Source organism: Apium graveolens, chromosome 5 (genome assembly GCF_009905375.1).
Source record: "Apium graveolens cultivar Ventura chromosome 5, ASM990537v1, whole genome shotgun sequence".
Classification (NCBI taxonomy): domain Eukaryota; kingdom Viridiplantae; phylum Streptophyta; class Magnoliopsida; order Apiales; family Apiaceae; genus Apium; species Apium graveolens.
Genome location: NC_133651.1, coordinates 223,332,647 through 223,343,069, shown reverse-complemented (window position 1 = coordinate 223,343,069; position 10,423 = coordinate 223,332,647). Strand labels below are relative to the sequence as shown.

The following is a 10,423-nucleotide window of genomic DNA, read 5'->3' as shown; positions in this document are numbered from 1 at the left end:
ATCACTCCCTGAAAGGTCAGATGCAATAATAACAGGCAGAGTAGATGCATCACCTAAAAACGCATACCTCAAATGTTCAGGTAAAGGCTTAAGCTCAAGAGTAGGAGCTTCCTCAATAGAAGGCTTGAGGCGTTTAGGAGCTTTGTTCAATTCCTCCATTCCAAGAGATTCAAAAGGCATATTAATCTTCCTTTTCCATGAAGAATCATTCAAATATTGCAATTGTTCTTCCCCTTCATCATCTTCACTATCTGAATTTCCCAATAAGGCTTTTTCCAAGGCATCGGACCTTAGCAATTGATCAAGTTCCGATGTGACCACTGAATCGACCAACTCCACTTTTAAGCACTCCTCATTATCAGTAGGGAATTTCATAACATTGAGCATATTAAACGTAACATCCTTATCCAGCACTCGTATGGTGAGCTCACCCTTCTGCACATCTATCAAGGTTCGGCCAGTCGCCAGGAAGGGTCTTCCCAAGATTATGGGAATCTTCTTATCCTCCTCGAAATCAAGAATTACAAAATCAGCAGGAAAGATGAGTTTATCAACCTTGACCAAGACATCCGCCACAAAGCTCGCGGATATCAACGGTCGGCCAATTGCAAGGTCATATAAGTCGGTTTGGGATCAGGTAAGTTCAACTGCTTAAAAATTGACAAGGGCATCAGATTGATGCTAGCTCCCAAGTTACATAAGCATCTGTCAAAAGACACTTTTCCAATAGTACATGGAATAATGAAGCTTCCTAGATCTTTAAGCTTCGGAGGCAACTTCTGTTGCAGCACATCACTGCATTCCTCCGTGAGAGCGACTGTCTCTAAATCATCTAGCTTCACCTTCCGAGAGAGAATACCTTTCATAAACTTTGCATAACTAGGCATCTGCTCGAGATCCTCGGCGAAAGGTATGTTGATATGAAGTTTCTTGAACACCTCCAGAAACTTCTCAAATTGCTTGTCCAGCTTTTTCTTCTACAGTCGCTTAGGGAAAGGTGGTGGAGAATAGATCTGTTTCTCCCCTATATTACCCTCAGGCGGAGTGTGCTCAACAGTAGTCTTCCTTGGTTCCACTTCTTTCTCAGCACCAACTTCTTTAGTCAAATCTTGAGTTTGTTCGGGATTCGCAACTTTTCCAGACCTTAAAGTGATTGCCTTTACCTGCTCCTTAGCTTCCCTCTTTCCTGGCACTTCAGTGTCACTAGGTAATATACCAGGCTGACGATTTAGTAAGACATTGGAAATTTGACCAATTTGATTTTCCAAGGTCTTGATAGAAACAACTTGACTCTTGCATATAAGCTTCAACTCCTCTAATTCAGATTTTTCATTGGCTTGTTACAGCTGGAGTTACTGTCTAGGTACATACAGTGGTTGCTGAAACCCAGGGGGGTTGTACTGTTTAGCTGGGTACTGATGATAAGGTTGTTGAACCGCATTCCGAGCATTGCTCTAACTAAAATTAGGATGATTTCGGTTGTTGGGATGATAGGTGGCTGGAGCTGGTTGCTACGATCGCTGGAAGTTGCTCACAAATTGAGCTGATTCACTAGAAATTGCGCACTGATCAGTCTCATGGGCACCAACACAAAGCTCACAGAAACTTACGAATTGATTTACTCCATTATTAGCCAAAGTGTCCACCTTCATCATCAAAGCTTTAAGTTGGGCAGCGATAGCAGTAGCTGCGTCCAACTCCAGAATTCCAGCGACTTTTTCCTAAGTCAGTCTTTGGGAAGGATTCTGGTACTCATTAGCAGCCATCAGTTCAATAATTTCATAAGCTTCATCGTAGCTCTTAGCCCACAAGGCTCCTCCTGATGCTACATCAAGCATGGGTCTAGAAGTAGCACCCAATCCATTGTAGAAGCAATTAATAATCATCCAGTTAGGCATGCCATGGTGTGGGCACTTCCTTAGAATCTCCTTTTATCAATCCCAAGCCTCACACAGAGATTCCCCTGTTTGCTGAGAAAACTGGGTAAGAGCATTCCTGATTGCAGCAGTCTTCGCCATGGGGAAGAATTTAGTAAGAAACTTTTGCGCAAGATCCTCCCAAGTGGTGATAGATCCTGATGGCAGAGAGTATAACCAACACTTAGCCTTGTCCCTTAAAGAGAATGGGAACATGCGTAGCTTGATAGCGTCTTCAGTCACACCGTTGAACTTGAAAGTGTCGCAGATATCGATGAAATCCCTGATGTGCATGTTGGGGTCTTCAGTAGGAGAACCCCCAAAATGGAACTGAGTTCTGTATCATCTGAATCGTGCTTGACTTGATCTCAAAAGTGTTAGCTCTGATGGATGGTCTGATGATGCTTGACTGAATGTCATTAATCTTAGGCTGAGAATAATCCATTAAAGCCTTCGGATTTTCTACTTGATCTCCCATCGCTACTACAACTGGTTCTTCGACTTTCTCTTCTTCTTCTACCTTCTTTTCTCCCTCAAAAACTTCCTTCCGAAATACTATAAATTCTTCCTCGGCTTTATCCAGTGTTTTCTTACGAGTAGGCGAACACGTATGCATACACCTTCGCTAGAGTTATCTGAAATAAGACAAGGAAACAGATAAGTAACAATGTCCGAGTCAGTGAACTTTAACGACCATTAATGGAAAGTACATTAACTATCAATTAACACTGCAGTCCCCGGCAGCGGCGCCAAAAACTTGTTAGTCGCTAAACACGCGTTAATATTACACGCAAGTATACGAGTTCACAAGTAGTATAGAATCTTTTCTAGTTCGTTCCCACAGAGACTGTATTGGCTAACTAATTAATTCACACACTTAAGCAACAATGTATGGTTATTATTCAATGCTAAGACGATAACTAATTGAGGTTATTTATAACTAAGAATTAAACTAATAATTATAACTACGAGAATAAGATTGATTGAATTAATAATTATCATAAACATGGGATTCTAACTTCATTAAATACTTCATCCAATAGCCTTATTGATCTTAACCTTAGCATGCAATGGTGATGACACTAATCAGATAACATGAAACTGATAAACGCCAACTTTCGTTGCATGAGTACCATACTACCAGACATCCAAAAAAGAGATAGAAGCTAAATAGACACCAATTATATTGAGATCCTATATGTCTATAGAATTTGACAACATAACGGTTTAAGCACAAGTTATCTATCTTGATTACATAGGGCAAGTAAGATGGTTAAAATTACCTACAAATCATGCATAACAAATACATGAACCTATGCTAGCATGACAAGTTCTAAATCCTTAAATTCATTTTCGCTTAATTAAGAATTAACACACTATCTTATAAGTTCGCGACGCTCATAAGACGAATACGCACAACCAATACTAGGATATCATACAATCACCACATACTAAGACATCAATCAATTTAACTAAAGAAATCCATATATAAATCCACTAGAACCCCAAGATAACGATTAGCCCATAATCGGACTCATCATCAGCGTGGGTTCCGATGAAAGCATGGTATATAAAATGTAGTCTTTATAATGAAATAAAACCAAGTACAAACAACAGTATAGGTTCAACAAAACAAGAAACGAGCATCCAAGATTACAACTCAAAACAAAGATTCACAAGAATAAACTAGATCGTCTTCGCCTTTTTGAATTGTGCTATAGGTCTCTTGTCATCTTCTCCTTGTGCTCTGGTAAGTCTCCTTCTTAAAAAACGACCATGAGTTGTCAATATATAGCGGTCCAAACAACCCAGGAGTCCAGAAAACAGAATTGTAATAGAATCAGGATTTTATTATCCCAACACGGCGCGGTCGCGCGCATCATTAGCGCGGGCGCTGGCTCCCTGAACTTTGGCACGGTCGCGCGCTTCATCCGCGCGGGCGCGCTGGCCTTCTACCAAAATTGACTTCTTGCATTTTTTCTTGCAGATTCGAGCCGGTCTTCGCGAGCTTTTACTCCAACACCACCTAGACACTATATTAGCACCAAAATAATGCTAATTCACCTGATTACCTAGATAATGCCTCAAATGCAAAAACACTAGAATACACGTTAAAACACTTAACAACTTGAGTAAAAATACACCAATCCAAAGCTTATTAGAGCATTATAAAGTGTCATAAATGCCACTCAACACCTGTTCCCCAAATTGCGGCCTCAGATAAGCAATCTATCCATTCCTTGTCATCATCCAATAATCCCAAAGCATAGCATGCCGCCTTGAAAGTTGGATATGTAATTCCATTTATTGTTCTTATGCATTCAAATAAGGTGCTCCCTTTTACAAAATTAAGGAGCATGCTCATGTAAAAGCGTTCTCCGCTTACCGGATGCGCATAGTAGATTCTACCAACCGCATTTCTCTTCTTCCGTCGGGTCCATAATTTTCCCTTGGAATTCCAAACCTAGTGCTTGGGAAATTCCATGTAAGTTAGATTGCGGGCATCCTCATTCATCCTGTTTGTTTCCAACCATTCTGTGATTTGGTCTTTTCTATTTCGGGAACATTTAGCACGTTGTCAATGGACCTGTTTTCCTCGAATATAACAGTATGTTCACCAAGATGGTAAAAAGGTAGTCTTTCAGCTGGGGTATATGTAGTTGATTCTAAACTGAAAGATTCTCCAGCAAGACTCATATGCTGATATGTACCTACAATGAATATATGTGTCAGTGTTTTCTCTCCGACTTGCGGGAATATTAATGGCTAAGTTATTATTAAGGGCAATAGTAAAGTTGTGTATATAGATAATCACTTATATAATAAAATAATTTTGAAATGTTAAAAGGAAAGGATAACCATCTGTTTGAGAAATATTTATGTACCTGCAATCCTTATACGTCTTAATTTCTTACTCGATTTCCTTGTAATCATCCACTATATATTGTTGCAAGACCCTTACCACTAACAACAAGGTGTGTCCCTCATTGGCTCTTTGTTGGATCCTGAAACAATAGTATTGGCATATTGTCAGTGCCTGTCTTTTAAAAGTCTGTGAACCCCTATTTGCCAAGGGTATACCTAGCCTGTAGCCATCTTCTCCATAAGGGTGGATTAACAGATATGTCATGGACATATAACTTGGGTGCAATTCATCAATGTGTGTAATCCCTTTAGTACGGTGGTGAACAATAATATCAAGTTCAAATTTCTTCTCAGTAAGCACTCCCACTATCAAGCTGCCCACTTCAGATTCTATTGAGATGTTGTACTCTCTTCCGTCTCTGGTCCGGGCCTCAGGTAGGTGCAAGTGAAAAGTGGTGTGTGGTTATGCTTCAAACATGTCCCTTGCTTTTCTGTTAGACCTCACCAAGTTACTATGCTCGTCCAACATCTTTGTTAAACCTTGTACAATACTCCCGTCAATAGCTGGTAATTTTTCCGGGTTTCGCAATATGCTGATTCTGTTGGTGATCTCATGATCAGTGTAACATATGTACATTTGGGAAACAAGGTTTTTTTACCTGTTGGTGAGAGTAATGAGCTTGTGTTGTGGTAAATTTCGCCACCCGCACGGAACACATAAGGCCCCCTTGACTTGTTAATCAGTTTATCAACTTGGACTCCCATTGATGCCATAGAAAACATGGAGTTATAAGGGCGTATGTTCCTCCTGAATTTGTTTCCCTGTTGCCCCGATTTGGGGCCAAGAAGATGTTTGAGTAAGGGTGGCGGGTCTTTCAAGAGTGGTAGCTTAATTCTCCCTTTCATACAACAAAAGGTGAATCGTGCGTTGGCGGTATGCCTGTTTCTTTAAATCCGCTCCTCATACCATGACATAGCTGAACAATGCATGTACATGGGCGTTGGGGGCTCAAAGTACAATGGAAGCGCCTTATGAATTATAATCATACAAAAAGTGAAGAACAAATCAGCAATTAGAATCTGACCTCATGTTTTGTAGCAGGTGTATAGTGAGGCTAGTCTGAGGTAATTTACAAATGTTATTTAAAGTGGACCTGGAGTCCAGCGGGTATGGTTATTGCTTGAACCCGCATCATCGGTGGACATCAGTTGGTTGTCATTTTGCCCTTGAAGTAAATGAATCAATAGGGGTATGGCAATCCCAGTACTCCACATACATTAAAATACATTACCAAAGTCATGTGATACATGTAAAATATATAACATGAGCCATAGGGGTAAAACATGCATTAAAATACCTTGATCAGGCAGGGAAGGTCCTGGTGGTGGCCGCTTGGCCGGTGTAAGCTTTATTGACAAAGTAGTTTCAGGCCCTGAATCTGAAATAGGTTGGGCAGCGATTAATATGCATACACTAAATACAAGTAAATTATTTTTCTGTAAAGCTCCAACACCTACAAAGGTAATTTATGATTTTTTTCTTATATTAAATGAACCAGAGGTAAGTTGACCCTAGCCTACAGCAGGACCAAGAAATTTAGCGGGGCATTTGATTGAATTTTTAATGTGACTGGATTGTGGCTACATGTTAGTATCAAGAATAAGCGAGTTGGCTAAGCAATTGCTACACGTATAATCGTGGTAACAAATGATGATCTTTTGCACCAGAACTAATTATCCAATAATGTTAAAATGTTATGTCTAAAAGATGACACTGATATTGAATTAACCAGCACCCCTGGTTGGTTGTCATTTTGCCCTTCAAGTAAATAAATCAGCAGGGGTATGGCAATCCCAGTACTCCACATATATAATAATACATAATTAAAGTCACAAAATAGACGTAAAATATCACAGAATATATGTAAAATATATAGCAAGAGCCATAGGGAGAATACGTGCATTAAAATACCTTGATCAGGTTGGGAAGGTCCTGGTGGTGGCCGCTTGGCCGGTGTGAGCTTCACCGACAAAGTAGTTTCAGGCCCGGAATCTAAAACAGGTCGTGCAGCGTTCAATATGCATATACTAAATAGAAGCATAATTATTTGGCTGAAAACCTCCAACCCCTAAAAAGTAAATTCAGGATTTTTTTACTTATCAGTGGTTTATGTTGAGGGATGCTGCGGGTTGAGGCACGTGCTTTGAGACTTGAACTACAGCCAGATTATAAGGCTCTGATTGCATATGGAGGTAGCCAACTACTGATGGGTTAGGTTTTTTTTAGCATTTAGACATTATAATTTGTTTGAAAACTTTGTCTGCGAGGAATATTCATAAGAGAGTATCCTAACATTTTATGTGATTAGGATTGAGAACAAAGGCCAATGATGCGTTTTGATTTCCTAAAGACTTATACAATAAGTTTATAGATGAAAAGTTACAACATAGTCAAAGCAACTTGCAAAAATATTGACCTCTTACATGGGTGACTTCATTTTAGCCCATAAAACAAACCGGAGGTAAGCTGACCCTGACATACAGCAGGACCAAGAAATTTTGTGGGGCGTTTAATTGAATTGTTAATGTGACTGGATTGTAGGTAATGTTAGTATCAAGAATAAGCGAGTTGGCTAAGCAATTGCTACATGTATAAGACATATGACTATTTTAACATTATACTTTTGTACTTTTTGTTTATGTATTTTTTTATGAGTAAAGATATGAAATTTCTAGCAATATTTGTGTATTTGTTTTGATGAGTTCAAAAGTTGAGTATTGTAAAGTCTGTGTTGGCCTGTAGTGATTGGCGTTTTCCTTACTAATTTTATTTTTATTTCCAGTAGTAATTGCCAAAATGACATTCAACATCACATTTGGAAGATGTCTGAAATTTGACTTTGTATAAATGTTTCATTGCTTTGCACCAGAACTAATTATCCAATAATGTTAAGATGTTACGTCTAAAATATGACAATGATAATGAATTAACCAGAATATAATAACTATGCAATGGAAATATAATACACGCCTCGAAATTAAGGAGCGTAGAATACCATTTGACGGCGTGAGCTTAGGTGCAGGATGTGGAAACAATATTTGTGAGGGCGGCTGTGAGCAAACTCGCATAATGTCAGTACTGAGAGGGGATGCAAGCCTTGGTCCGTCCGGAGTTTCATACTAAGAATAACAATCTTTCTTCTTATCCTTATTTCTTTGGCAATTTTTTTCTTGAGCAAAGTAGCGTGAAAGCTCTCAGTGCGGTTGAGAGTTATCATGTGCCGCTTAAGTCTGATTCTCAAAGTCCTGTCATATCGTGCAAGTGAAAATAACCAGCACCGGAAGCTTGTATTAGCCAGGGAGACCGGTCCCAAGGAGATAGAATCTTTGTTAGGTTGAAGTAATTGGTCCATTGGCATCATCTTTTTTATTCACTGCCAAAAATTGTACAATTGGAAGACAATAATTTTTGAACTAATATTGATGAAAAATAAAAGAGGGAGGTAAAAAGCCAAATGTTTCTTATACAATTGATATTTTTACCTCTTGTTGACTCTCTTTTAAACTATTTGCACCATTTCTCCATTTTCATAAATTGAAGTAAGACATTGAGATATTAGTGCATATTCGCTGCAAATCTTTTTGAAAATATATTTTCGTGGAAATTATTTGTACCAAGCACTCAAAGTTTATAATATAATTATGTTTAAAAAGTTTCCTCATATTTTTATATCACCTACATCAAAAAAAATAATCCATATGTCAGTATGTAGGTTATGTTTAAGTTATATGGTTAAATCAAATTTTTTTGGGTGATTCACCTTTCTCAAACTAAATATTAAATTAGCAAATCAAACATATGCATTACATAAAAAATATATAGAGTTTTTTTTATTCCTATGACTGTCTTATGCCAAAATAATTTTTTCATGCCAAAATTGTCGATTAAATTTGGGGGAATAAATAAAAGGAATATATCCTACAAAAGAATTAAGACAAAGGCAGCCAAGAGTTTTTTTAAATTTTTTTTCTTAACTTATATTTTAGATATTATGATTCAAAAATATGGGGTCCTAAGATTTTTTAATTTTTGAAATTAATTAGCCATGTCTATGTGGGATAAGCTCATGAAAACTTCACATATCAAAAATGATATTACTAAAATTCAAAGCAGTTGGCATATTGTAAGTGAGGGCTTTACTTTTGTAGAAACAATTCAAGTGCTTTTGTATATTCAATACTCGGCATGGAAAACCTTTTTCCGCAATTATTTTTTTAAAAAAAATATTCATGTAAGGGGAAATATTATTCTCTTTCATATCAATGATAAATATTTTTTTTAAAATTATATACACGAGCCACTTTATAAACATTTAAATTTTAAAACCTTTTTTATTGTGTCCAAGATATTTTACATATTATAACATGAGGGTATATATTAATTTTGGTGAATCATGGCCAAGTATCCCAATTTTTATATTATTTATGTATTGTGATGGTAAAATATAGCTTAACGGAGACATTGTTTTTAACTGGATTGACTCAATGAATGTACAAGTTTGAATATATACTAGCAGGTTCAGTTGTTGCCCATTACAAAATGACATGTTTATAGTTTAATGCCACAATGTAGCCTTACTTTGTGCAGGTTTTCAATTTGTTTTACTTTTTTTTTTGATATTTTTATTCTAATTCAGTTTGGTGTTTATTATTTCTCACAGAAATTTCTTATTTTACTTATTCTATTGACAGGTCACAACATAACACACCAATAAATATAACATTACATAAATTATATGATCAAGTAATCAGTCTCCCAACTATTAATTGTGTACAGATTACAGCATGAACATAAGCCATAAAAGAATCAAAGAGCAAGGGAAGGAAAATGACAATAGCAACATTCTGAAAATACTTAGTGGGAGCTCAAATATAATGTCAAAGCATAATAAAGCTAGAAATAGCAGGTTCAAGTTACGTGATTTATTTGTTGCCTGAGACTATGGTGCAGTCTATTACAGGCCAACCGCCACAACTTGACCTAGAAACAGTAATTTAAAATATAAAAGCAGGAAGGAAGCTGTTTGGAATACTCGATATGCCACCACCCAGTGGTAAAGTAAATGTTACTTTCCCTAAGGATCCCCGCTGCAATTTCCAGGGGTATCATTGATAACAGGTCCGCTTCTATTTTCAGCGGCGTCTTTGTTAATAGCTGAGAGGCGATCACCGCTATTTTCTGTGGCATTTTTTATAACAGGTGAGAGGACCCTCTTACGCGTCTTGTCACCCTCAGGAACATTGCCATCATCAGTATGAGATTCCATCAGATCGCCTCCAGCCTGAAAAGTGGGAACGACAAACATATTAAGGCTGGTAGTTATGCTTTGAAAAGGCTTGATGGCGGGGGTTTGAAAATTTTGCTTACATGTGTGAGGTGGTTCTTAGTTATATTTACTTCAGGAGTTAGTTATATTTGCTGTTGTTGACAGTTAGTGTGTTGTATTAAATAAAAATCAATTAGTTCAGGTTACAAAAAAATCCATGTACCCAGAGATAACGATAGATAAATTAAATTCTTTTAATTATTTAACCCGACTAAATGACACTATTAATCAGTTTAAAAAATGCAGACTATAATA

General features: G+C 37.4%; 1 non-coding gene across 1 annotated transcript; it reads left to right on the top strand.

Annotated features, from left to right (window-relative positions):
• Positions 1-1,896: 1,896 nt before the first annotated feature.
• Positions 1,897-2,003, top strand: LOC141663244 (small nucleolar RNA R71). The gene has a single exon (XR_012551322.1). It is a non-coding gene; the product is annotated as a small nucleolar RNA R71 (small nucleolar RNA).
• The last annotated feature ends 8,420 nt before the right edge of the window (positions 2,004-10,423 follow it).